The following is a 27425-nucleotide window of genomic DNA, read 5'->3' on the forward strand; positions in this document are numbered from 1 at the left end:
GCTGTCCGCGCACACAGTTTTTGGACAATGGGTTGAACATTGCACTCCAAAACGCCTTGATAACTGTTTGATTTCCTGATTTCCTTGATTTCCTGATGTCTTGCACACGTTTAAGGCGTCCAGAACCAGAGACAACATTATTGAACCTCTAATGTTTGATTGTCGGGAGAGTGTTCTTTTCTTTGAATGCTTTTCTGGTTGTTGCTCTGGGGTGCCAATAATTGTTATTCTAATCGTAAACTAAAATGTAATTGGTTCTGCACTGTTGAAAATCCAATAAGGTGTGGAGACCAAACCTTTTTTCAACTTATTTTAGAAGAAATGGGGAATTACTTAACAAAAGTGCAAGGGTGCCAATATATGTATTTGGCTGTATTTAGCTTGTTGTAACGAGGCTTTCCTAACCATACCAACTCTCCTCTGAAAAGTAGTGTAGAAAGGGAAAGGGAAAGGGGGATACCTAGTCAGTTGTACAACTGAATGCATTCAACTGAAATGTGCCTTCCACATTTAACCCAACCCCTCTGAATCAGAGAGGTGGCGGGAACAGAGGGTTAACGGCCTTGCTCAGGGGCAGAACGACAGATCTTTACCTTGTCAGCTCGGGGATTCGATCCAGCAACCTTCCGGTTACTGGCCCGACGCTCTAACCACTAGGCTACCTGTCGCCAACCCTCCATGTCTCGAGCTAGACATAAACCATGAGCATAAACCACATTATGCCGAGGGGTAGGCCATTTGGGTATTGAGTATTGAGCTGCTCAATCTTTGTGTGAAGGTTAAAGGCATTATGCAAAGAGGTGCGGGGTAATGGCTGTAGTCGCTGTGTGCCATTTGTCTCATGTTCCAAATGGCACCCTATTCCTTACATCGTGCACTACTTTTGAACAGTGCCCTATGAGCTGGTCCTATGGGCCCAGGTCAAAAGTAATGCACTATAGGGAATAAGGTGCTATTTGGGACGAAGACAGGGAGAGCGGGAAGCCGGGGGCCAGGGTTCAGGTTAGAGCCGCTCGGGTGCATGTTAAGTTTGGTCATATGTGTCTCTGGGGAAGAGGGAGAGATGGAGGAGAGAGGGAGAGAAATTATAAGAGGAAGAGAGAGAGGGGGGGGGGGTAAGAAGTGAGAGAGAAGCAAAGAAAGAGATAAGAAGAGCAAAAAAGCAGGAGAGAAAGTGGGGGAGAGAAAGGGGAGGGAGAGGAAAGGGAGAGACAGGGAGACAGAGAGCGACAGACAGAGAGAAAGAGGGAGAGAAAGAAAGACAGAGAGAATGTCAGCAAAGAGTGCCGAATTTCACTCCGAACATTTTAGTAACATAGTTGGATGGGTGAATTTGATCATTGGCCAGTGGACTACTAGTGGACTATCAAACAAGAATATACAATTATGTACTTTATCATTTTTCTCATGTTGTAGCTATCGAGTGGGTTACTGTCAGTCTCCATGAATAGTGAACAGAAAAGTGTGTGTGCCGAAAGGCCTCGACTCCTCTAGGGTGGTGGTGGATAACACTTCCTGGAGTCTGACCCCTCAACCTCCATCCCACCCATACACCCCAGGGCATAACTGCTCACCATGGCAACGGGGTAGAGTATAAATCTTTTGGACACAAAACAGAGAAGATCATATTAAATTCTGTTTCCTATTAAACTCACACACATTTTGGTTATGAGCCTGATGATGCCGTGTAAATGTGTGTGTGTGTGTTGCTGTGGATCGCAGAGGCAGTGTTAATGTGTTCTACAGGCAGGGTAGCTTACAGAGGACCAGACTTTCTCTGGACACACTAAGGAGCTGAGGCCAGGCCACATGCAGCCCATGGGGCATTGTGAGAGGCTGGGGTTTCCCTCCTGCACTAAGAAAGTGGCCATGTGGCATCCCACTCTTCCCACCATGGACGACCCTTTTGTCGTATGAAATTAGAACCTTTCGAATTTGACCGGACTACAGACTGCCGGACTACTTTCCCTCACAGTAAAAGACAAACGTCATAGCCAACGGAGAACCACACAGTAAGAACACGGGCTTTTGAGTAAAGGACGAGTTGATTTTCAAGCTCGAAAATCATCCTTTCTCGCTCGTTTCCCCCAGAAAACTAAGCGTCTGGAGTGCCGCTAAGTGTGCCGCAAAAACACACCAATCAAGTAGTTAAAGCCAGCTGTCGCATTCATCAAAAATACTGTGCATATACAGGAAATGAATTTCCTGGAGCACTTCACTCCCCTCGCAATTTATAGTCACGTGCGTACAATAAGCCTCAAACGAGGGCCTGAATGTCTTGACATAAAATACGAGGAACGCTTTCATGGTAAAACGGAGGTACGAGAGGAAAAAAATTATATTCTGAGCCCCTCTCTTTTTTGAACAGAGTAATTGCTTGTGTTCTCTCTGCCATCCATCCATCTCTGATGCTAATTAGCCGCATCTCTCAGTGAGGAATCGCAGCCTGGCACTCCCCGCCGCCAAACACCCCTCCCCCCCCTGCTGGCAGCGGACGTGTCCGCCTGCAGTCGGCTGGCATGAAGCAGCGGCGGGCGAGATCCATCCAATATCTGCAATTCCTCATAATATTCCGTAATGAGATTCCATTGATTTCCGCTCGGGAAACAAACTGGCACTGAGGGAACAGTTTTAGCCGTGGCAGGAGGGTGGGGGCTTTCAGGGGGACTGAAGTCTCAAACTGTGTTACTTTGTTCAAACTGTGTCTCACAAACCTCAAACTGTGTCTCGCTACTAACTCAAACTGTGCTCATGGTTCTCTTGGTGTTTCGTAAAACAAACAAACACTACTCAGTCAGTCTCTAAATCTCAAATCTCACTCTGCGTATCTCTCCCCTATGTCTGGCCATACATTACGTGTGGTATTGGTCTGTTTGACGCTTCACTGCTACAGTCATGCAGCCCTGTGCCCCCCCAATGTCCCCTAAACACTCCCAGAGCTCGTTAGCAGCAGATGGTAAGACTGGCTCATTTGAGTCCTAGTCATGCCTCCCCTTACAGCCATGTAAGGTTACTTCCAAACAGAGTGGAATGGAGAGCTAGCTTGATCAGTGCAAGTACATGGTACAATCTGCCTATAATTGTATTTTGGGGGAAATTGGGGTGGGATGGTGGGTAAAGGGGTAGGGTGAGGTTCAGTCATTTACATATAAACTTATTTGTAGCCATTGGGGGGTGCGCTGTCCAATTGGCCTCTGATTGACTTGTAACTTTTCAACGACAGGGTTGGACAAAGAAGCCCTCCCCCTGGAGAGCTATGTAGGTGCATTATTTTAGTTAAATCCTGTTGTAACACACTGGTTTGGATACCGGTCATCGAGGTCCCGGTGAGCAACGGTTTAGTAGAATCAGGTGTGCTAGATTAGGGTTGGCGCAAAAGCCTGCAGGAGGTAGATCTCCAGGAGGAAGTATTGGCACAACTGTGGGTTTGAGTGGTGTTCTCCACATGTTCAGGGTTACAACTTTGAGTTGGTAGGGGTGTGAGGAAAATCCACAAAGGGTCTGACCAATGATTTTGGTGGAGGTGGTGAGGAATGGTGTATTTCCGCTTGCCTGGCTCCCGGTGAGCTGCAGTATCGGATCTCCTGTCTATTTAAAATGTTACGTTGCGTTTGGTCACAGCGCGTGTGTTTGTGAAAGGAAAATGTCCCCCATAGTCTAGACACACAGAGTGCTTCCAGTACTATGAGCATTACAGTATTCTGTCAAGTCATGGCAGCATGCACACCCAGGGAGCCTGCCAACATCAAAGATGGGAAATTATTACCTCAACACACACACACACAAAAACTGAGGGAAAGGTGATGAGATGATGTGTCCCAACCCAAGGGAAGGCGAGAGTGCAGGGAATCGGGATTGTGTTCGATTGCAGTTTAAACTGCAAACAGATCACACACACTCCTGTTGGTCAAAGACAAGCTTTCGAGCCTCGGGGATAAAGAGGCCCATATCAGTCCCGGTAGCCTTCGTCAGAGAGATAACCTAGTCGGGACTGTGCTCACGGAATTCAGAATGAACCGACATAAAACAAAGAGAAGAAGTGAAGCGCTTTGTGTCTGGGGATGAGGAGGCTGCACGGGGGAACGAGGACAGAGAGGAGAGGGGGGTTCCGTGTTCGGAATGACTCATCGTGACTTTGAAAAGCGTGGAGGAAAACTCTGGAGAGAACTGATGCGACACATAAAAAATGTGTGTGCGTATTGCACAATACATGTAGGGTGTTTGCAAACACATTCATCAAAGAAACATCAGAGCGGACAGGAGAAAAAAGGCAATACCAAAAGCCATTCCAAAGACAACGGGAGGTAAGCTAGCTAAGCCACCAACGAAACTTAGAAACAAAACAGAATAAAGAAGCTCAGAAGCCACTGATGACAGATTGCGGGTTGAAGATGACATTGTCTCTAGACACTGATCTAAGGTCAATTTGTCATTATACCCTCTTATGGTTATTTTTTATTTCACCTAAATTTAACCAGGTAGGCCAGTTGAGAACAAGTTCTCATTTGCAACTGCGACCTGGCCAAGATGAAGCAAAGTAGTGCGACAAAAACAACAGAGTTACACAAACAAACGTACAGTCAATAACACAATAGAAAAATCGATGTACAGTGTGTGCAAATGTAGAAGAGTAAGGAGGTAAGGCAATAAATAGGCCATAGAGGCAAAATAATTACAATTTAGCATTAACACTGGAGTGACAGATGTGCAGATGACAATGTGCAAGCAGAGACACTGGGGTGCAAAAGAGCAAGAATACAAATAACAATATGGGGATGAGGTAGTTGGGTGTGCTATTTACAGATTGGCTGTGTACAGGTACAGTGATCAGTAAGCTGCCCTGACAGCTGATGCTTAAAGTTAGAGAGGAAGACATAAGTCTGCAGCTTCAGTGATTGGGTGTGGTGGGTAGTATATGGGGCTTTGATGACAAAACGGATGGCACTGTGATAGACTAAATCCAGTTTGCTGAGTAGAGAGTTGGAGGCTATTTTGTAAATGACATCGCTGAAGTCAGTTCTACGAGGGTATGTTTGGCAGCATGAGTGAAGGAGGCTTTGTTGCAATATAAGAAGTCGATTCTAGATTTCATTTTGGATTGGAGATTATTAATGTAGTCTGGAAGGAGAGTTTACAGTCTAACCAGACACCTAGGTATTTGTAGTTGTCCACATATTCTAAGTCAGAACCTTCTAGAGTAGTGATGCTAGTCGAGCTGCTACCAACAACAACTAATATAGTATGGTCTGGAGTGATAGATAGGGTCTCCCGGGTGGCGCAGTGGTCTAGGGCACTGCATCGCAGTGCTAGCTGCGCCACCAGAGTCTCTGGGTTCGCGCCCAGGCTCTGTCGCAGCCGGCCGCAACCGGGAGGTCCGTGGGGCGACGCACAATTGGCATAGCGTCGTCCGGGTTAGGGAGGGTTTGGCCGGTAGGGATATCCTTGTCACAGTATGTAAAAATGTATGCACTCTACTGTAAGTCGCTCTGGATAAGAGCGTCTGTAAAATGTAAATAGTACATATTTATTTATTTATTTTTTAAATTTTATCCCCTTTTCCCCCCAATTTTCGTGGTATCCAATCGCTAGTAATTACTATCTTGTCTCATCGCTACAACTCCCGTACGGGCTCGGGAGAGACGAAGGTCGAAAGCTATGCGTCCTCCGAAGCACAACCCAACCAAGCCGCACTGCTTCTTTAACACAGCGCGCCTCCAACCCGGAAGCCAGCCGCACCAATGTGTCGGAGGAAACACCGTGCACCTGGCCCCCCTTGGTTAGCGCTCACTGCGCCCAGCCCGCCACAGGAGTCGCTGGAGCGCGATGAGACAAGGAAATCGCTACCGGCCAAACCCTCCCTAACCCGGACGACGCTGGCCCAATTGTGCGTCGCCCCACGGACCTCCCGGTCGCGGCCGGCTGCGACAGAGCCTGGGGGCGAACCCAGAGACTCTGGTGGCGCAGTTAGCACTGCGATGCAGTGCCCTAGACCACTGCTCCACCCGGGAGGCCCAATAGTACATATTTACAATCAACATGCTATACCCCTCAGCCATCAACTTCCTCTCTCAGCAATGATCTATATAACATTCAATCTCTCGGCATTCGTTCTCCCCTATGATCTCTCTCTCTCTCTGCTTCAGGTGGCAATGGTAATTAGAGACAGCTGTATCTTGACGAGGGGGCGGGGTCAGCTCTCCAATCATCAATTGGGGCTGACCAATCAGCTGCTTGGGGAGAAATTCCAGGAAGCCATCTCCTGAAACACACACACTCAAATACAAACTACAACATAGAAACTGGCGAACGTAACAGCAAGGTCGATGAAGACGTCTGCACAGTACCGTCTTTTATTGATGGCAGTTATATTGTTTATGACCTTGAGCGTGTCTGATGTGCACCCATGACCAGCTCGGAAACCAGATTGCATAGAGGAGAAGGTACGGTGGGATTCGAAATGGTCGGTGATCTGTTTGTTAACTTGGCTATAGGTCTATAACAGTTCGGGTCTAGAGTGTCTTCCCCTTTGAAGAGGGGGATGACCGCAGCAGCTTTCCAATCTTTGGGGATCTCAGACGATACGAAAGAGAGGTTGAACAGGGTAGTAATAGAGGTTGCAACAATTTCGGCAGATCATTTTAGAAAGAGAGGGTCCAGATTGTCTAGCCCAGCTGATTTGTAGGGATCCAGATTTTGCAGCTCTTTCAGAACATCAGCTGTCTGGATTTGGGTGAAGGAGAAGTGGGGGGGGGGGGGGGGGGGGGGGGGGGGGGGCTTGGGCAAGTTGCTGCAGGGGGTGCAGAGCTGTTGGCAGGGGTAGGGGTATCCAGGTGGAAAGCATGGCCAGCCGTAGAAAAATGCTAATTGAAATGATCGATTATCGTAGATTTATTGGTGGTGACTGTTTCCTAGCCTCAATGCAGTGGACAGCTGGGAGGAGGTGCTCTTAATCTCCATGGACTTTACAGTATCCCAAAACGTCTTGGAATTAGTGCTACATGATGCAAATTTCTGTTTGAAAAAGCTAGCCTTAGCTTTCCTAACTGACTGTGTATATTGGTTCCTGACTTCCCATAAAGGTTGCATATCGCTGGGGCTATTCAATGCTAATGTAGAACACCACAGGATGTTTTTGTGCTGGTCAAGGGCAGTCAGGTCTGGAGTGAACCAAGGGCTATATCTGTTCTTAGTTTTTTTTATTCAATGGGACATGCTTATTTAAGATGGTGAGGAAAGCACTTTTAAAGAGCAACCAGGCATCCTCTACTGACGGAATGAGGTCAATATCCTTCCAGGATACCCGGGCCAGGTCGATTAGAAAGGCCTGCTCGCTGAAGTGTTTTTGGGAGCGTTTGACAGTGATGAGGGGTGGTCGTTTGACCGCGGACTCATTACGGACGCAGGCAATGAGGCAGTGATCGCTGAGATCCTGGTTGGAGACAACATAGGTGTATTTAGAGGGCAAGTTGGTCAGGATGATATCTAAGCCCATGTTTACGGATTTAGGGTTGTACCTGGTAGGTTTCTTGATAATTTGTGTGAGATTGAGGGCCTCTAGCTTAGATTGTAGGATGGCCGGAGTGTTAAGCATATCCCAGTTTCGGTCACATAACAGTACAAACTCTGAAGATAGATGGGGGGCAATCAATTCACATATGGTGTCCAGGGCACAGCTAGGGGCTGAGGGGGGTCTATAACAAGAGACAACAGTGAGAGACTTGCTTCTGGAAAGGTGTTTTTTTAAAAGTAGAAACTCAAATTGTTTGGGCACAGACCTGGATAGTATGACAGAATGCCAGCTATCTCTGCAGTAGATTGCAACTCCACCCCCTATGGCAGTTCTATTTTGTTCGGAAAATGTTGTAGTTGGGGATGGAAATTTCAAGATTTTTGGTGGCCTTCCTAAGCCAGGATTCAGACATGGCTAGGACATCAGGGTTGGCGGAGTGTGCTAAAGCAGTGAATAAAACAAACTTCGGGTTGAGGCTTCTGATGTTAACATGCATGAAACCAAGGCTTTTACGGTTACAGAAGTCAACAAATGAGAGAGCTTGGGGAATGGGAGTGGTGCTGCGGGCTGCAGGGCCTGGGTAAACCTCTACATCACCAGAGGAACAGAGGAGGAGTAGGATAAGGGTATGGCTAAAGGCTATAAGAATTGGTCGTCTAGTGCGTTTGGAACAGAGAGTAAAAGGAGCAGATTTCTGGGCATGGCAGAATACATTCAAGGCAAAATGTACAGACAAGGGTATGCTAGGATGTGAGTACAGTGGAGGTAAACCTAGGCATTGAGTGACGATGAGAGAGATTTTGACTCTAGAGGCACCAGTTAAGCCAGATGAGGTCACTGCATGTGTGTGGGGTGTGACAAAAGGGCTATCTAAGGCATATTGGGCAGGGCTGGGGGCTGTGAAATAAGTGAAATAAGACAAAAATCACTAAACAAAACAGCAGTAGACATGTGTATCCGAGTGATCATAGGGTCCAATGAGCAGAAATAGGTGAGTCAGGAAGCCGATTCAGGAGTCACTACTACTCTAGGCGAGCTGGAGACACGGCGATTCAGACAGCTAGCGCGCCGGGGCAAGCAGAAAGGCCTTCGGCGATGTCGCAATGGAAGAGCCTGTTGAAACCACCTTGGACGATTACGTCGGCAGACCAGTCGTGATGGATTGGCGGGGCTCCGTGTCAGCAGTAAAAGGTCCAGGCCAATTGGCAGAAGAGGTATTGTAGCCCAATAATTAGCTGGTGGACCTCTTCGGCTGGCCGGGAGATGGGCCTAGCTCGAGGCTAGCTCAAGACTAACTGGTGCTTGCTTCGGAACAGAGACGTTAGCCAGGAGTAGCCACTCGGATTGCAGCTAGCTAGCTGCGATGATCCGGTGTAAAGGTTCAGAGCTTGCGGTAGGAATCCGGAGATGTGGTAGAGAAAAAGCAGTCCGATATGCTCTGGGTTGATATCGCGCTGTGTAGACTGGCAGGTATTGACCGAGCTGAGGCTGGCTGGTGTCCGAGTTAACGGTGAAGACCGTTAGCAGTGGCTAACTGACTACTAGCTTGTTAGCTGGCTAGCTTCTGATGGGGTGCCGGTTCTAAAGTATAAAAATAGCAGATGCGTACCTCATTGGGTGAGGCGAGTTGAAGGAGAGTATATTCAGTCTGTAGATGGAAAGTGAAATAAAAATATTTACGAAATATATCCGGGAAAAAATGAGGAAAACGATATTTACACGGTAAAGGACGGGACAAGACAAAACACATGTTCGACTGCTATGCCATCTTGGAAACAACTGGTTAGGGATGTGAGGGAAGAACGCTGTCATAGGTCTAACTTCAATCTCTAATGCTGCTCATCCGGGGTGCAGGGTCCCAGTCTCTCTTTGGCCAAACCCATCGGTCTCCAGTTCAATTAACATACACTACATGACCAAAGTATGTGGACACCTGCTCGTCGAACATCTCATTCTAAAATCATGGGCATTAATATGGAGTTGGTCTCCTCTTTGCTGCTAAAACAACCTCTTCTGGGAAGGCTTTCCACTAGATGTTGAAACATTGCTGCGGGGACTTGCTTCCATTCAGTCACAAGAGCATTAGTGAGGTCGGGCACTGATGTCGGGCGATTAGGCCTGGCTCGCAGTCGGCGTTCCTATTCATCCCAAAAAGTGTTTGATGGGGTTGCGGTCAGGGCTCTGCGCAGGCCAGCCAAGTTCTTCCACACCGATCTCGACAAACCATTTCTGGATGGACCTTGCTTTGTGCCTGGGGCCATTGTCACGCTGAAACAGGAAAAGGCCTCCCCCAAACTATTGCCACAAAGTTGGAAACACAGAATCATCTAGAATGTCATTCTATGCTGTAGTGTTAAGATTTCCCTTCACTTGAACTAAGGGGCCTAGCCCGAACCATGAAAAATAACCCGACCATTATTTCGCCTTCACTAAACTTCACAGTTGGCATTATGCCTTGGAGCAGGTAGTGTAATCCTGGCATCGGCCAAACCAAGATTAGTTCTTCGGACTGCCAGAAGGTGAAGCGTGATTCATCACGCCAGAGAACACGCTCCACTGCTCCAGAGTCCAATGGCAGCGAGCTTAACACTACTCCAGCCGACGCTTGGCATTGTGCATGGTGATCTTAGGCTTGTATGCGGCTGCTCGTCCATGGAAACCCATTTCATGAAGCTCCCGACAAACAGTTCTTGTGCCAGAGGCAGTTTGGATGGGCATTCGGTAGTGAGTGTTGCAACCGAGGACAGACGATTTTTACGTGCAAAGCACTTCAGCACTCTGTGGTTCTGTGAGCCTACCACTTTGCGGCTGAGCCGTTGTTGCTCCTAGCCATTTCACTTTACAATAACAGCACTTACATTTGACCGTGGCAGCTCTAGTAGCAGGGCAGAAATGTGACAAACTGACTTATTTTAAAGGTGGCATCTGATGACAGTGCCACATTGAAAGACAATGAGCTTTCAGTAAAGCCATTCTACTGCCAATGTTTGTCTAAGCAGATTGCATGGCTGTGTGCTTAATGTTATACAGCTGTCACCAACGGGTGTGGCTGAAATAGCCGAATCCACTAATTTGAAGGGATGTCCACATTTTTTATATACAGTATATATAGTTTACCTCTGTCATTACGGAAAGCAAGAATCTTTCTCTCCTCTCTCTCTCACCTCTAGCTCTCAGTTTCCTTCCTTTGTGTCGTTCTCATCCAGTCCAATCTCAGCTAAGCCTTAGATAAACACACCTGCACACACACACATGCATACGTACACACACAAACACTCACAAACACGCACTAGGATGACCTAGGTGTGTGTGTGGTGATACGTTTTTTCTTTTTAGAACCCAACCAGATACAAATTTACACACATCATCCAAGGGCACCAAACCTCAAATATGTGCAGACCAAAGGCAGTTACGAGTTCAGTGCTCTTCAGGGGGCCAAGCCAAAGCCTCCCGACCCACCCTGCCCCATAACAACTTACCCACAGTCCACGCACACACACCTTACAGGGCTGGAGCGAGGGCCACTGCCACGGCCGGCTGCACTTACAGCCTATAGCTACTGTGATTAAAGGCTAGTGTTAGTCCCCACTTTTGATTTGGGCTGGGCTGAATTTCTCAATTATACTGCAGCTTATGTAATTATATGGGTCTGTTAGAAGTTAGTCTTTGTTTCATACTCCAGGAATAACTGAGCGACTGGCATAGTTAGGAAAGGGAGGGAGACTATGATCAGTGAAACCTGAAAGGGGGTTACAATTGGGCAGCCAGTTATCCAAAGTGTCCAATAGACACGCTGACATGAGAAGAGCTTAGAAGGGAGAGAACGAGAGAAGGGAGAGAACGAGAGAAGGGAGAGAACGAGAGAAGGGAGAGAACGAGAGAAGGGAGAGAACGAGAGAAGGGAGAGAACGAGAGAAAGGAGAGAACGAGAGAAAGGAGAGAACGAGAGAAAGGAGAGACCAGACCTGGGTTGAAATAATTGTAGCATTTGCCTTAGACTGCCTAGAGAGCCAGATGGGCAGAGTTTGCAGTTCTGCAACTAGGACGCCCACCAGCCTCAAAAGACTTGTATAAAAAGCCCGGTACCAGTTTTAAAAAAAATGAATGGAATTATTCACAGAGTTGACAAAACATTAAGACCATCTGCTCTTTCCATGACAGACTGACTAGGTGAATCCAGGTGAAAGCTATGATCCCTTATTGAGATCACTTGTTAAATCCACTTCAAATCAGTGTAGATGAAGGGGAGGAAACAGGTTAAAGAAGGATTGTTATGCCTCGAGACAGCTGAGACATGGATTGTGTCTGTGTGCCATTCAGAGTGCGAATGGGCAAGACAAAAGATTGAAGTGCCTTTGAATGCGGCATGGTAGTAGGTGCCAGGCGCACCGGTTTGTGTGAAGAACTGCAACGCTGCTGGTTTTGTCACGCTCAACCGTTTCCCCATGTGTATCAAGCTGTCCACCACCCAAAGGACATCCAGCCAACTTGACACAACTATGGGAAGCATTGGAGTCAACATGGGCCAGCATCCGTGTGGAACGGTTGACACCTCGTGGAGTCCATGCCCCCACGAATTTAGGCTGTTCTGACAGCTTCCTGATCTTCTTATATATATCTCAGACATAGGACAGACACTTCAAAACAAACATTCTTTAGATTTTCTTTTGACTATGTTTATCCATGTATGAATCTGTTATTCAATGCATTTCTATGGGCTAACAGCAGTAAGGCCAAATTCAATGTTTCATCAAATATATATATATATAAAGGGGTGCTAAAATTCAAATATCAAAATGATCCTTGGTATGACCGTCTTAAAACAATTCCATATGTTACCCCCACTATTTATTGTTTCTGCAGTGAGGATTAACCCTCTTTAGATAATTATATATCTTGTAAATTATCTGCAGAAAAACATTGTTTTGCGCTCAAAAAGCAGTAGTAACAGTATGCAAATCAGGGAGCCAAATTAACGGCTCTTTCACCGATGCGATTCGGTTCATGAACGACCCATCACAAAAAAATAGGCTGTAGAAGTATGGTATTGTCCAAAAAGTGTGTATATTGTCGTAAATAATCACATTTTTATTATAAAATAATCACTTAGCCACTCAATCAATGTGATTTTGTTAGCTGAGTCTGTCTGTATATTTGGTTAATTGATCTATTGCCGCACAAATGGAGGTGGTAGCTAATTTATTCGTTTGCTATCTACCACTGATCAGAAACATTTAGCATGTAGCCTAAATCAAGTGTACTATTTTGCTTTTGACTCATGTAGTAGGCTTATATAGAGCCTTGGCTATTTTCCTTTCCAGTCCCAATCCCACTGAAACCCAAAATCCTAACTCCTGTCTCGCATGAAAAATTCCTATGCATGTCAAAATACCGATATAACATTTACCCCAGCTTCTCTGCACTATCTCGTACTTGCTGCCCATATGAGAGCATCGGTAGAGAATGTGTGATCAACGGTAGGAGAGTAGATATGGATATTTTCTTAAACAGAGTTGGTCCCCGTTAATAGATCTTGATATTTAAACTATTTTCACTCTTCAACTCCCCATTATTCACGAGGTGATCTGCGATCTGTATAATCATCAACAAAATGTTGCCAAATATCTGAGATATTCTGCCATTCGTTGAATGAGTTTATCTAGCAATTTTAGCAACTATGGTCATTTGACTTTTGTTTGACTGCCGTTTGTATGATTCGACAATTTGTGCGATTCGAGAATGCTATAGCCTACTCGGGGTGCGTCCTGTGCGTCAATCTTTTTTATGGGAGATCCCTTGCATAGTAGCCATATCTTGATTTTAAACACTTTATATCTGCACTTCCGAGTTTTGCATTTTTCCAAGGAATCTCAAGATAAATATGAATTATTTCCGGTATTGAAATTTAGGATTCATATTTTCCAGAAAATCTACGAACTTCTACATTCTCCCTCTCTTGATAAACCTCCCTTTTCTCACTTCTGGGTCAATCAACCTGAAAAAGCAAAAGAGGATTTCGAAACCCATCATTTCAGATTGATCTGAAATTGTTTCTGTATTTAGTAACAGACACGATTAACATTCCTGAATGTTTGGTCCAAATCGGATGTTGGGTTTATTTATTGCATATTATCTGAATCCTATAATGGCCAATTTTAGTGCAATCTATAAGGTTCATTTCTCTGAGATCAAAAAAAATTGGTTTCAGGAATGCTAATTTCACCTGTGTCTAACTACAGAAATTATTATTTCATAACAATCTGAGATGGTGGGTGTCATGGCTTGCTGAAATGACATGGAATGACTCTTCTACCCTTTCTCTCACTGTTAATAAACCTCAATTTTCTCACTTCACTCTCTCTCTCTTAATGAACCTCCCCTCTCACGTCTACTCTCGGTTGATGAATCTCCCTTTTCTCACTTCTATTCTCTGGTGATAAACCTCCCTTTTCTCCCTCTCGCTACACCTTCCTGTTCTTTACCAGTCTCTCCACAAATCATTCTACCCCCCCTTGCCCCTCCCTCCCACTCTCCTCCCCTCTCTCTCCTCCACAACATAATTCTGCGGTAGGCTACCCACTGTGCTACAGTATGTAAGCAACCCCCCGCAGTAAGCACACACACATCAGGAGAAGCACACCAGCTCATCCATTACCCATTTGTGTTGGTGCTGCTGGGCTGTCAGGCCCAAACAAGACTGATCTCTGGTCAGTGGTAGATCAGTCACTGATCTAAACACAACACAGGTCACCTCTCTGTAGTTCAGCATTAGCTCCCTCCTATGAGGCTTTGATATACTAGATTAAGGAGTAGATAATAAATAATGGTCCGACTATTGCTAGCAGGGATAATCTAGACTCCAGTAGGAGATGGGCGGGTATCTCCGGTCCTGGAGGGCCGTAGAGTCTGCTTTTGTTCCAGCTCAGCTCTAATAACATTTCTGTTCAAACTTATTGGGGTCTAAATTGAATGGGCACATGATCGAGTCCTTGTTTGAGTTGTTAGTGCTAGGCCTGAACAAAAGCCTGCGGTTACCGTGGCCCTGAGTTGCCCCGCCCACCCCTCATCTAAAGGGAACATCATGCTCAAAAGACTAGGCTCTACACACCCACCACACACAATTATGGTTATGCCTGGGCATCTGCGCGGCACTAGGGGTTCTCTTGCCCCCTGGGCGTCCCACACTCCCACAGCGCTCCTGGGGGAGAGTAGACCATCACCATCAGACGAGAGGCACGCTAGCCATCCATCACTGTGACAGCGGTGGTTTTTGTTTACTTAATGATGTGGAGGGTGTTTATGAAGCGACGCCCGACCCGCCACAGCTCGCATCATCTGCCCCCAGGAGCTGACATTAAAACATCATCAACGTGATCGATGTCCACCCGACAACAGAGGGAGGGAGGGGGGGGGGGGGGGGGGGGGTGACTGCTCCGGAGGAAACGGGTCCTATCTTTTGTGGAGTGTGTTGGAGGGTGGAGTGTGGGTAGTATGTGTATTTGTGTGATAGAGTAGGTGTGTGTTTGATAGAGTGTGTGCGCGTGTGCTTGTCTGTGACTTGTGTTCGTTAAATGTGCCACTCACACTGCCCCTGTGTGTGTGTGATTCCCAGGGTAATGCGTTGGAGATAAGGTGTTGATTATACTCCTCCTGCGCTATCAGCCCCGCCAGCGCCCTCCCTGATATCCAAGTTACCGTCTCTTGTAGCCAGTTCACTTCCTCAAGCCTTCATTTTTCCTCCCTTCATGACTTCAATTATGGTTGTATCCCAAATGGCACCTTATTCCCTAAATGCTGCTCTGCTTTTGACCAAAGCCAATGTGTCTTCTATTCATCTTCCATGGTCAAGACCATTTTCCACTGTAAATCGCAATCTTCGGTACATGGACGTTTCAGAAAAGGACTTGTAAAACACTTAATTTTATTTCATTTAGTTGGGTGGTTTTCAGTCGGTTAGACATTCACCGAATACCAAAGATGTCTGGATTTGACCAAGTATGGCTGCCTCTGACAAAGCACCCTATTCCCCAAATAGTGCACTCCTTTTAACCAGGGCTCATTTTGGACACACCCTTTCCTTGCCTATGCCACATGCTTGTGGTAGAGTGGAACACCAAAATGGCTGCCAGATGCATGTGGCTTACTGCGTAGGGGACATCACTGCCAGCTACTGTGGCAGGCGAATGGACAGCCACATCTAAAAATACCAGAAACTGGCCAGTCTGTACATGGAGGCCCAAGAGGCGAAATGACATCATATACACTATCATTATCATGCCTCGAAAGGATAAAAAGCTCTAGAGCGTTGTCCCAAATGGCACAGTATTCCCTATATAATGCACTATCCTTGAGCAAGGCAGTTAACCCCTAAAAACAAGTGCTCCCCAGGCACTGATGGTGTGAACTTCGATTAAGGCAGTCCCCCGCACCTCTCTAATTCAGAAGGGTTGGGTTAAATGCATTTAGTTTTACAACTGACTAAGGTGAGAATAGGGTGTTATTTGGACGTAGTCCCTGTACTTGGACAGATGGTACAGCTGAAGTCGGAAGTTTACATACATTTAACCTCAATTTTTCACAATTCCTGACATCTGTACTGAGTGTACTGAGACTGACTGGTCAAGATAAAGGTAGAGAGAAAGGGGAACATGGGATGAAAAGGAGAGGGAACACAAGAGAGAGTATACAGGAGTCACAGACAAGAAAAGAATCACACACACACACTCATTTATGTGAATACACTTTTCTCCTCAAAGAGAAAGAGCAAATAGTTTGGAGATATTGGTTTGGAGATAAGTTGGAGATATTTTAGCCAGGGATGGGGGGGTACAATATCTTGTTGGTTAAATTCCCTTATTGTATTTTATGCCTCAAATATGTTTTATTGAGGAGTAAACGAAGCAGGATTGTGTACTCCTTTTTACCATTAAAAGACAACAGTGAAAAACAATTAAACAGAAAGGACACAGAAAAACCTACCCTTATTGTATTTTATGTTTGCTGTTATTGTCCGTTTGTGAAAATGTCTAAATATATACATATATTTTTAAAGATGGAGAAATGCTACACGCTCCTCTATATTCTTTTCAATTAAACATTTTCCCCAGCGCGGTACGAGGCACAACAGAAGAATGGGCCTTGTGTGACCTGGTATGAGCAGCGCAATACTCAAGTGTCATTAAATCTTAAAACATTCAAGGCTACCAAACTAGGCCGCTGAAAAGAGCAAAGACAAACAGCTGAAAGGAGGGCACAATATGGGCTACGCAGGGAGACACGGGTGCAACAATTGCCAGAGTGAATGAAACGTTGAAACAGTTTGATTTACTCTCTCTCTCTGTATATATTGTAACTATTGGTCTGCTTTCTCTTTCCATTTAACTTACAGTATTTTACATTTTGTTCTCAAGGTTTACCTCATACATTCTACATAGGCTATACAGTAAATAGGTTTAACATGCTTCTATAAGGTCTCAATATGCTTTCTGTCTCTGCCTGGGATTTCATTGGAGTCCCTGTTTAAATGATAATGTTCCATAAGCAGCTGCCTCAGGGGAAGCACCTACAGCTGTGCTGTCGACGTGGTGTTTGTTTCCACAGCAACTAACAATGAGATGATGGCGAGTTGCCTCACACTCACTGCCTCCTAATTGCGTTTGAATAAGGGTATTCGAAAAGAACACACAACGACCGATTCCGAGAGGCATCGTTAGGCTGTTTCAGCGTGCGAATAATGTTCTTTGACGGATCAAACAGAACCGGGGATCATGAGGATGGTTTAATTGTCTCAGTGTTTGGATAACGTTATAAGACGGTTCCACACGCGCAACCAGAAGTGAGGGAGAGAGGAAAGTGAAAGAGAGCATGTTTGTTAAGGCTGAGCAGTAGCGCTAAAAAGATCATATGAAAATGTCACCACCTTAATGGTTATTTGCTTAAAGAGAGAGAAAGAGGGTGCTGCCACTGTAGAACACTTAATCCTAACAAGAGAGAGCTACAAATAAAACAGCCAGGCAGGCAGGCTCTAAGAAAAAAAATGGATCGATGCACCCCCTTTTGCCCTCAGAACAGGCTCAATTCATCAGGGCTTGGACCCTACAATGTGTTGAAATCGTTCCACAGGGATGCTGGTCCATGTTGACTCAAACTTCCCACAGTTGTGTCAAGTTGGCTGGACATCCCTAGGGTGGTGGACCATTTTTGATACACAGGAGAAACGGTTGAGCATGAAAAACCCAGCAGCATGGCAGTTCTTCACACCCTCAAACCGGTGCGCCTGGCACCTATTACCATACCCCGTTCAAAGGCACTTAAATATTTTGTCTTGCACATTCACCCTCTGAATGGCACACATACACAACCCATGTCTCAATTGTCTCAAGGCTAAAACCTGTCTTTAACACATACTAGCCACATCTACACTGATTGAAGTGGATTTAACAGTTGACATCAACAAGTGATCATAGCTTTCACCTGGATTCACCTAGTCAGTCTTTGTCATGGAAAGAGACATGTTTTGTACCCTCAGTATATAGCGTGCTTAGGATCTCATTTCTCTCAGAGCCAGGGTGTGTTTGTCCCAAATGGCACCCTAGCTCGGGCTCTGGTCCAAAGAAGAGCACTTTCTAAGGAATAGAGTGCCATTTGGGTAGCGAGCAGATAAAGACACTTGATGTCTCTAGGCAGTGGGCAGGGACTCGAAGTATGGATTATCATGGAGTTAATCTCCATGTTCTGCTGAGATGATGCGTGTAAACCACTTGTGGTGGTTAATCTAGTCGCTGTGATCTGCGTAGGCACAGCAGGAGGCGAGCCAGAGGACTCCAAGTGAGGACACACACACACATTCATGTCCACACTCATACATTCAAGCACCCACACAGATGCATAATGTGCCCGAGCACACATGCGCGTGCACACGCACACTCACTCACTCGTGGTGGGTCGTAGTCGAGGGCTCTGCGGCGGATGACCTCTAGCTCTTCGTAAGCGGGCGCAGCACGGGCCTGCTGGAGCTCTCTCCTGAGCTTCTGGACACGCTCACTGAGAGCGAGAGAAATAAAGAGAGAGAGAAAGAGCTCCAATAAAATCACAGGACGACATGAACCATACAACACAGGAACCATATATGTAAAATGCACTCTGTATTACACGGAAAGAGAACGACAGATCAATATAAGATGCGAGAGAAAGAGCAAGAGTTGACCAAGTTTGCTAACCCACACACACACACAAATATACAAATTTATGCATACACCCCCACACACATACCCACAAACAAACTAGACTCCCAACTTCTCCCACTCATACTAATGATGTGACCCAAGGCAGGTATTGATTCTGGGGCAGGAGTGAGAGCTTCATTAGAGGGGAACCAGCACAGGTTCCCATAAATGCTAGAAGTTCCTTTAATGACCATGGCCTTAATTAGCAGGCCTGGCTGGTGCTCTGGTGGTGCGCTGACAAGAGGATGTGTATGCATTGCTCTAAAAATCGTCCTACCTCCTGTCAATGGGGACAGACTGAGGCAGACATCCATTGATATGCAGAGTCTTCTCTCTACCCAACCCAGCCGAATACACAGAGGAACAGACTGACAGACAGAGCTGCAGTCCCTCACCTGCCACACAATCAAACGGACACACACACACACACACACAAAACACAATACCCTGCAGCTACCACCACTCAGGGACTAATACCAACTTGAAATGTACGCGCATAACTCGAGTTCTCGCCTAATTCTTCCATTGATTTAAATGCCGAATTTACAATAGGTCCAAATTAGAACACGGCCCTAAAAGAATATGTGAAGACTAACCCTTGGTCTTCACGTAACATCGTTGATGTCGTTTGTTTTGAAATTGAGGGCTTCACTGGTAACGGTGAGGATGTTTAAAATATGGACCAATCCTTTCATCCATCACCCACTCAAATCAACCCCCCTCTCTCTCCTCCCTCCCACTTCTACCCTAGTAGCTACAGCAGCTGAGCAGGGACATTCAGAGCAGAGAAAGAAGACATTTTCAAAAACCCATTCATGCGGTCTTCGGACCATCATTAGGGCTGCCATCTTGATTGAGCGTGCATGTCGTCTCTCGTAATGAAAAAACATTCTAATTATTCTAATTATTGCTCCAACCTAATCTCGCACACCTGATCCTATCAATTAACTGGTTGATAAGCTCATGTTAGTTGCAACTGGGGATAGAGCGAAAACCTACAGGAGGGTAGCTCTCCAGGAACAGGGTTGAGCAGCACTGCATTGTTAAGAGCACTTATTTTATGGACTAGGGTGGTGCCATTTTAGACGCAGTCCATGTAAAGGTTCAGCACATACCTACTAAATGACTCCACATTCATTCTGTTAAGAACCCTATTTTGATGATTATTCCCTATAGGAATTTGGTCTCAAGGTACCGTCTCTAAGGTCAGAGGTTACTGTAAAGCAAGTCTTTGTAATTGGTATCTGGGCCCCTGAGCCATAACATCGGTAACGGGTGTCCTTAAGCGATTAAGACGGTTCAAATGTATAGTCTATTCAACCCCCAGGTCCCAGCCTTGATGTTATGTTTTGGAACTAGGCACGGAAGGATGAAACAACGAACAGATGAGGAAGAGTATTTAGGTTCGCCCTTCCCTCTTGAGCAGGGGTGTCAACCTCATTCCACGGAGGGCCGAGTGTCAGCGGGTTTTGGTTTTTCCTTTCAATTAAGACCGAGACAACCAGTTGAGGGGAGTTCCTTACTAATAGTGCTCTTAATTTATTAATGAACTACAAGGGTGGAGTGACAACTTTAAAAAAATGTAACCTTTATTTAACTAGGCAAGTATTTACAATGACGGCCTACCCCGGCCAAACCCGTACGACGCTGGACCACTTGTGCGCCGCCCTATGGGACTCCCAATCACGTCTGGATGTGACACAGCCAGGATTCGAACCAGGGACTGTAGTGACGCCTCCTGCACTGAGATGCAGTGCCTTAGACAGCTGCCCCATTCGGGAGCTCCACCATCTAGAGGGTGACAGATTATTACAAACCTTGCAGAAGTGTAGTTTTGGTGTCCCTATTCAAAATTTGTTTAATAAAAACACTTAAATATATTGCTCTTGCATCCAGCATTTCTCCACACCTTAACCAGTTTTCAATTCCTAACAATTCAGTGCACCTATAGGAACTGCTACTGAAAGTACTTTGAAGTATCAAGGGAGAGAGAGAGAAGATAGTGGGCACTATGGTTGAATGGCGCGAACCCGGCTACCGAGATTAGCCACCCAAAACCCCTCCCTTTTCACAGAATAAATAACTGCGAGGTACGGGTAAATTCGAATAAATTATTCATATGAACACATGGCGTGAAATGGAACTGTTAAATTACACGCAATGTCTAAATCTGGCTTCTCTATGGCCTCTGCATGATGAATCATCAACGTTCAAGGTGGGGACAGACAACCCATCTCAGTATGGAGCGCAGTTCACAATGCATGTACAGTAGACCTATCATCTCATCATGGTAACTTACTTTTTTTGTGACAGGTAGGCCTGCATTTTCTGCAGCATGGTCTATGCAGTAATATAAAGACGGAATGCGAGTCTGATTTACCCATCTCTATCTGACTTTCGGGGGTCACCTTATTTATTAATTGTAAAGATGATATATACAAACTTTTATTTTTAAATTGCAGCTTGAATATCAGTGCACGCGTGAGCACTCTAACAGTTTCTCTCTCCATCAACTCCATTCAAATTGCATCCACAATAGATAATCCTGTTTTAGATTGCCACAATATATATATATATATATATTTATATATCGTGTCAATCTAGAACAGGATTATCTATTGTGGATATATATATATATATATATATATATATATATATATATATATATATATATATATATATATATATATATATATATATATATATATATATATATACATATATATATATATACATATATATATACATATATACATATATATATACATACACACACACACACACACACACACACACACACACACACACACACACACACACACACACACACACACACACACACACACACACACACACACACACACACACACACACACACTCCTGGACCAAATAAAAAATGTTTACCCAAGAGAACATATAGCTTGCTCCATCTATGGGCTTTTAGGTTTTTCTGTTGTGCGTAATGTGCAGTAGCCATATATAATATGTATTGGATAATGGCACAATCATTTGGGCTTGGCCTCATTAAAGGCCTCATTAAATGTCTAATGTAGGGTTCATAAAGCTCAGGTAGCGTCAGGCTTGAATTTTCGATCAAAGCTCTAATCAAATCTGGACATAGGCCTATTCATATGCTTTATAACGCTTTTGAAGGACAATTACTGTTTTGGCGGGAAATACCAGGTTATCTGAGAGAAAAGTTATTTATTCTCGGGATGGAACATTTGTAAAATCCCGGGATAATATTTAACCCTAGTGGGAACTGGGCAGAGGGTTCTTTACTGAGCTCAACTGTTTAACAGAATTCAAACATTTCAGAATAATGTTATAACTCCTCCATTAAGCACACACTTTAGGCAGAAAGCAGAAATACTAAGATTAGAGAATTGGTGATTCAGCTGGCCTTTGAGGTCAGGTACACCCAAATGCACCATGTCTATGCAGGCACATTTGTGTGTCTGTGTGTGTGTGTGCATCGAACCAGGTTGTCATCAGAAGCTAATTTCCCCTCGTTTGCCACCCAGACACCAGGGAGCCCAGAGCACCAGTGGAAAGTTCAGTAAAGGGTAAAGATATTTATTTTTCCTCTTATCCAGTGGGAGGGATGTGGGAGCCAGAACTTTCAGAACCTTCCATTCCCTTTGGTCTCAGGGATGTTTGTCAAACCTGTGTGTGTATGTGTCCAACCTCAGGAGGACTAATTAGGGAGACTTGGCCATTGAACTAGGGCCACCAGGACTCGGACTGTCTCTGACTGGCCACATCAAAGAGAAGACAGGACAGGACAGGACGAAGGAAAGTTTAAGTAAAAGGAAATGGTGCTGTATTGATCATCCGTTGAGGAACGTTGCAATTATGGTGGCTGAGAGGGCAATGGTGCAACGATTCGGTCAGCATAGTTCTGGAGAACTCCAACCACACCATCTCCCTGTCTTTCCTACTGACACCATTAGTGCATACTGTCCTAATAGGTTGCAGATGGACTAGTGTCTAGGATTATGGCTGTATACAGTTGAAGTCGTATGTTTAAATACACCTTAGCCAAATACATTTAAACTCAATTTTTCACAATTCCTGACATTTAATCCTAGTAAATCCTAGTAGAAATGTCTTAGGTCAGTTAGGATCATTTTAAGAATGTGAAATGTCAGAATAATACTAGAGAGAATGATTTATTTCAGCTTTTATTTCTGTCATCACATTCCCAGTGTGTCAGAAGTTTACATGCACTCAATTTGCATTTGGTAGCATTGCCTTTAAATTGTTTAACTTGGGTCAAATGTTTCGGGTAGCCTTCCCACAGTAAGTTGGGTGAATTTTGGCCCATTCCTCCTGACAGCGCTGGTGTAACTGAGTCAGGTTTGTAGGCCTCCTTGCTCGCACACGATTTTCAGTTCTGCCCACTAATTTTCTATGGGATTGAGGTCAGGGCTTTGTGATGGGCACTCCAATACCTTGACCTTGTTGTCCTTAAGCCATTTTGCCACATCTTTGGAAGTATGCTTGGGGTCATTGTCCATTTGGAAGACCCATTTGTGACCAAGCTTTAACTTCCTGACTGATGTCTTGAGATGTTGCTTCAATAAATCAACATAATTTTACTCCTCATGATGCCATCTATTTTGTGAAGTGCACCAGTCCCTCCTGCAGCAAAGCACCCGCACAACATGATGCTGCCACCCCCGTGCTTCACTATTGGGATGGTGTACTTCGGCTTGCAAGCGTCCCCCTTTTTCATCCAAACATAACGATGGTCATTATGTCCAAACAGTTATATTTTTGTTTCATCAGACCAGAGAATATTTCTCCAAAAAGTACAATCTTTGTCCCCATGTGCAGTTGCAAACCATAGTCTGGCTTTTTTATGGTGGTTTTGGAGCAGTGGCTTCCTCCTTGCAGAGCGACCGCTCAGGTTATGTCGATATAGGACTTATTTTACTCTGGATATAGATACTTTTGTACCTGTTTCCTCCAGCATCTTCACAAGGTCCTTTGCTGTTGTTCTGTGATTGATTTGCACTTTTCACACCAAAGTACGTTCATCTCTAGGAGACAGAACTCGTCTCCTTCCTGAGTGGTATGACGGCTGCATGGTCCCATGGTGTTTATACATGCATACTATTGTTTGTACAGATGAACGTGGTTTCTTCAGGCGTTTGGAAATTGCTCCCAAGTATGAACCAGACTTGTGGAGGTCTAGAAGTGTTTTTCTGTGGTCTTGGCTGATTTCTTTAGATTTTCCCATATTGTCAAGCAAAGAGGCATTGAGTTTGAAGGTAGGCCTTGAAATACATCCACAGGTACACCTCCAATTGACTCAAATTATGTCAATTAGCTTATCAGAAGCTTCTAAAGCCATGACATTATTTTCTGGAATTTTCCAAGCTGTTTAAAGGCACAGTCAACTTAGTGTATGTAAACTTCTTGACCCACTGGAATTGTGATAGTGAATTATAAGTGAAATAATCTGTCTGTAAACAATTGTTGGAAAAATTACTTGTGTCATGCACACAGTAGATGTCCTAACCGACTTGCCAAAACTATAGTTTGTTAACAAGACATTTGTGGAGTGGTTGAAAAACAAGTTTTAATGACTCCAACCTAAGTGAATGTAAACTTCCGACTTCAACTGTACATTTTGTATTCTGATGTTCATATTTTTTATTTAACTACATTGAAATACAATACGTGGCTTTATAAGAAACTCCTCAGGTGACTATTTTTTGTTCCCTCTTTCCTCCCTCTCCTCCCTTTCCCTGGTCTGTGGAGAGAGTAGATGACCTTTTCTCTAATAATATTTGACAAGCATTTTTCTCCACAGGTCCGCCCCTAGTGTCACAGTAATCAAATGTGACACCCATCCATGGACGCACCTGCCATCGAAGTCCTAATTAAAACATTTCCGGGCGCTAAATTATGTAGACACTCCAGAGTCAACTTGCTCCTCTCTGACAGGTGAGGGGGGAGGAGGACGCATCACTACTGAGCATGTGCACATCAAACACACACACACACACACGAGTACACACACACGAGTACGCACACGAGTACGCACACGAGTACGCACACGAGTACACACACGAGTACGCACACGAGTACACACACGAGTACACACACGAGTACACACACGAGTACACACACACGAGTACACACACACACAATATAATATAATTCAGCAGCATTGGATTCTAGACTGGAGTGTTGCTAGGTTACAAAAAGGCTTCGCAGCAAAACCACTGAGCGGGTTTGAGTGTGTGTCGGCAAAGCTGTGTGTCCATATGCATGAATGAATCAATGAATGGGTGCGTTTCGCAAGCAGATGTGTGTTGTAAGTCTGTAAATGTGTGTGTGGTTGGAACACAGGACTATGTGGCGTAACGAAACTATCATACAGTCAATTCCAACCAGACTAAGTTGATCATGTTACGCTGTTGCTAGCTCGAATTAGTCTTCCATTACAAATGTCAGTAGAATATGGAGCGTTCAGATTATGCTGCTGTAGTCGAGCAGGGAGAGGAGAGGGAGAAAGAGAGAGGGAGAGAGGCAGAGAGAAAGAGAGAAAGAAAAGGAGAAAAATAAAAAAGGGAAAGCGAGAGGGAGAAATAGAAAGAATGAGGAAAGAAGAACAGAATGGTGGAGTAATTAAGTGGCCAGTTAGAGGAGAGGAGTCTAACTGATCTGTCAAGCTGCTAGACTGTGGCTAATTATCCTCCCCTTTTTCCCCTCTCTATGTCTGACTCGTTCCCTTCTTTGCAGTCAATCTATTATTTTCCCATCGCTCTCTCTCTCTCTCTCCCCTTCCCTCTATCACAATCTTCCTCTAACTTTCAAAGAAAATAACATTTTATTTGCCATATGCTTCGCAAACAGGTGTAGACGAACAGTGAAATGCTTACTTACGCCTCCTTTTCTCACACATGCAGAGTTAAGATAAAGATTAAAAAAATAAAAAGTAAATAGTGACATGAGGAAGAAATACACAGTGAATAACAATAACGAGTAAAGATAGCATGGCTATATAAAGGGAGTACCAGTATCGAGTCGATGCGCAGGTACACGAGTTCATTGAAGGAGGTATGCACATATACAGTGGCAAGAAAAAGTCTGGGATCCCTTTGGATTTACCTGGATTTCTGCATAAAATGGTCATAACATTTGATCTGATCCAGGTCACAACAATAGACAAACACAGTGTGCTTAAACTAATAATACACAAGTTACATTCACAGTCTAGGTCGGGAAAAAAAAGTATGTGAACCCCGAGGCTAATGATTTCTCCAAAAACTAAATGGAGTCAGGAGTCAGCTGACCTGGAGTCCAATAAATGAGATGAGATTGGAGATGGTTATAGGTGCCCTTCCCTCTGAAAAAACACTCTCAAAAGTTGAGTTTGCTATTCACAAGAAGCATTGCCTGATGTGAACCATGCCTCGAACAAAAAAAGAGATCTCAGAAAACCTAAGATTAAGAATTGTTGACTTGCATAAAGCTGGACAGGGCTACAAAAGTATCTCTAAAAGCCTTGATGTTCATCAGTCCACGGTAAGATAAATTGTCTATAAATGGAGAAGGTTCAGCACTGTTGCTACTCTCCCTAGGAGTGGCCGTCCTGCAAAGATGACTGCAAGACCACAGCGCAGAATGCTCAATGAATGAGGTTCAGAAGAATCCTAGTGTCAACTAAAGACTTACAGAAATCTCTGGAATATGCTAACATCTCTGTTGACGAGTCTACGATACGTAAAACACTAAACAAGAACGGTGTTCATGGGAGGACACCACGGAAGAAGCCACTGCTGTCCAAAGAAACCATTGCTGCACATCTTTAGTTCATGAAAGAGCACCTGGATGTTCCAAATTATTCTGTGGACAGATGAAACTAAAGTTGAGTTGTTTGGAAGGAACACACGGGAGAAATGTTGGGAGAAAAAAGGCACAGCACCCCAACATCAAAACCTCATCCTAGCTGTAAAGTATGGTGGAGGGAGCATCATGGTTTGGGACTGTTTTGCTGCCTCAGGGCCTGGACTGCTTGCTATCATTGACGAAAAAATTAATTCCAAAGTTTGTCAAGACATTTTGCAGGAGAATGTAAGGCTATCTGTACGCCAATTGAAGCTCAACAGAAGTTGAGTGATGAAATAGGACAACGATCTAAAGCACAGAGGTAAATCAACAACAGAATGGCTTCAAGAGAAGAAAATACGCCTTCTGGAGTGGCCCAGTCAGAGTCCTGACCTCAACCCGATTGAGAGGCTGTGGCATGACTTCAAGAGAGTGGTTCACACCAGACATCCCAAGAATATTGCTGAACTGAAACAGTTTTGTAAAGAGGAATGGTCCAAAATTCCTCTTGACCGTTGTGCAGGTCTGATCCGCAACTATAGAAAACGTTTGGTCGAGGTTATTGCTGCCAAAGGAGGGTCAACCAGTTATTAAATCCAAGGGTTCACATACTTGTTCCACCCTGCACTGTGAATGTTTACACAGTGTGTTCAAAAAAAGACGTGAAAACATAATTGCTTGTGTGTTATTAGTTTGAGCAGACTGTGTTTGTCTATTGTGTTGACTTAGATGAAGATTTCATGATCAAAATATGCAGAAATCCAGGTAATTTCAAAGGGTTCACATACTTTTTCTTGCCACTGTAGGTAGCGGTTACGTGACTGGGCAACATGGTAGATAATAGA

The 27425-nt window shown here is 44.7% G+C and overlaps 1 pseudogene; it reads right to left on the reverse strand.

Annotated features, from left to right (window-relative positions):
• Positions 1–27425, reverse strand: part of LOC129860067 (partitioning defective 3 homolog B-like) — a 204826-nt pseudogene that overhangs the window by 14569 nt on the left and 162832 nt on the right.

The sequence above is a fragment of the Salvelinus fontinalis genome, chromosome 7, assembly GCF_029448725.1.
Source record: "Salvelinus fontinalis isolate EN_2023a chromosome 7, ASM2944872v1, whole genome shotgun sequence".
In the NCBI taxonomy this organism is placed as follows: domain Eukaryota; kingdom Metazoa; phylum Chordata; class Actinopteri; order Salmoniformes; family Salmonidae; genus Salvelinus; species Salvelinus fontinalis.